We start from the raw sequence: 2,478 nt of genomic DNA, 5'->3' as shown, positions 1-2,478 counted from the left end.
TATATATATATATATATATATATATATATATATATATATATATATATATATATATATATATATATGCATGTGTATGTATTTGTGTGTGCATATATATGTGTGTGTGCATATATGTGTGTGTGCATATATGTGTGTGTATATATATGTGTATATATGTGTGTGTAAAGCTATGTGTGTGTGTGTGTGTGTGTGCACATGGTAGTTTTTCAAGCTTATATGATTTGCTTACTCATGGTCACTGAATTGAATTGGACTTTCTGGCAATAAATTGGAATCGAATTTCACACTTGAATAAATGAATGCAATTACACAACGTATACATTTAATGAAAATGGGACTGGAGACGATATTGAATAAGAAACAAGTGTGCCAGAAAAATATTACAATGAATAACTTTATTTGTTGAAATGATTTACGCTCTGATTAGAATAGATGTGCAGTTGGTAAGGCGCAAGAGTGGCTGTGTGGTAAGTAGCTTGCCGGGTTCATTCCCACTGCGTGGCACCTTGGGCAAGTGTCTTCTACTATAGCCTCAGGCCAACCAAAGCCTTGTGAGTGGATTTGGTAGATGGAAACTGAAAGAAACCCGTCGTATATATGCACATATATATATATATATATATATATATAGCAATTAGAAAATGGAGAATATGTGGTACCCATCAACTTGCAGACCGTGTATTCCATTGAGTTAATTAACTTATTTTGTAATTAAAATAACAAAAGCCACAATATACAAATGCTTATGACATACGATGTTATATTAACAATCAAGGTTACAAATATAAAGTACATTAGGAATTTGAGAATATACAGAAACGTACAGTTGTTTCGGCCTAGAGTTATATATATAAATGTGTGTTTGTGTGTCTATGTTTGTCCCCGCAACATCGCTTGACAACCGATGCTGGTGTGTTTATGTCTCTGTAACTTAGATTCTGTCCACTCACAAGGCCCAAGGTTATTGTAAAAAAAGATTAGCCAAAGGTGCCACACAGTACGACTGAACCTGATACCTGATGGTTGGGAAGCAAGCTTGTTAACCATACAGCTGTCAGTTTCCTTGTATTGATTCATTAAGACCCATCTTTCTTTTTATTTCTGGTTGCAATGTTTTCAAGAAACCATGTTGCTACTTCCCCTCCTGTATATACAGTACTTGCTTATATTTAAGATAGGCAAGGTTGTGTGGTTAAGAAGTTTGCTCAGTTACCCTGTGATTTTGGGTTCAGTCCTACTGAATGGCACATTGAATATCTTTGGCTGTAAAGCCAGGCCAACCCAAGCCTTCTGAGTGGATTGGGTAGGGAGTATAATAAACCTATTACAGACACAAGGGCTGAAATTTGGTTGGAGGCAGAATTTGAACTCAGAAACTGAAAGGAAGCCCACCACATGTGCGTGTGTAACAGCATAAATGTAGGTATAGTTTCGTGGTTAAGTAGTTTGCTACCCAACTATGTGGTTTTAGGTTCAATCCTAGGGTATGGCACTTTGGGTTATAGCCTTGGGTCAGCCAAAACCTTGTGAGTGGATTTAGTGTGTGGAAGAGAGTGTGTATGTGTGCATCTCCACATCTTGACACATGTTTGATGCAGACAGGTGTCATCTTTCTACATGTGGTGTTGCTTGTTTTCAATTTCCAATGGAAATGTGACCAACCATGAAGAAATATTACTTTGCATGTAAAATGTGTGATGGGAGGGCATCCAACCAAAGAAAACCTGTCTCTACAAATTACATTTGATCCATGCCAACATGGAAAACTGAACATTAAAACAATAATAATTCATAATTCACAAATAAGGATTTCCCAAATCTTTAATGAAAGTGTTTCTCCCAAATGAGACTACATTTGTAGACTACAAGAATTCAAAGACAATGGGTTTTTTTTCAGTATAATTCATCATGACGTATGTTCTACAGTGTATGCATGGTGAACTCAATTTTAAATACATGAGAAAAATTGCTAAAGATGTCGAATAGGCACATGAACAATCTCCTTTATAAAATGAAAGGGACCACATAGGAACTATGCTGGATTCCCCAAATGTTTGCCAAAATTCTGAACTGTGATGCTCTATTGTATTTAAACTATAAAATTTTTAATTACACTACACAGGTAGAATTAACAAATATCTACAAATTTTCCAACATGTGCTGTTTTGTGTCAATAAAATATATCATAGAATAGTAATTAACTCAGTTTAATTCATCTCAGTACTCACTTATGTATAATGATGATTTACTTATAGATTGAGTGAATGCAGTTGGTCCCTTCCTTTTGTAGTGGAAGTCATTGTTTATGAACATATTAGACAGCCTCTACCGAAGATTCACAGTTAAAAGCCTTGGCTTCAACAGAAGTTTCACAGTTTAAAGGCTTAGCTTCTACTGAAGTTTCACGGTTAAAAGGTTTAGCCTCTTTTGAAGTTTCATGGCTAAAAGGCTTAGTCTCTACTGAAGTTTCACAGTTTA

Source organism: Octopus bimaculoides, chromosome 29, assembly GCF_001194135.2.
Source record: "Octopus bimaculoides isolate UCB-OBI-ISO-001 chromosome 29, ASM119413v2, whole genome shotgun sequence".
Lineage (NCBI taxonomy): Eukaryota > Metazoa > Mollusca > Cephalopoda > Octopoda > Octopodidae > Octopus > Octopus bimaculoides.
This window is presented reverse-complemented; position numbering follows the sequence as displayed.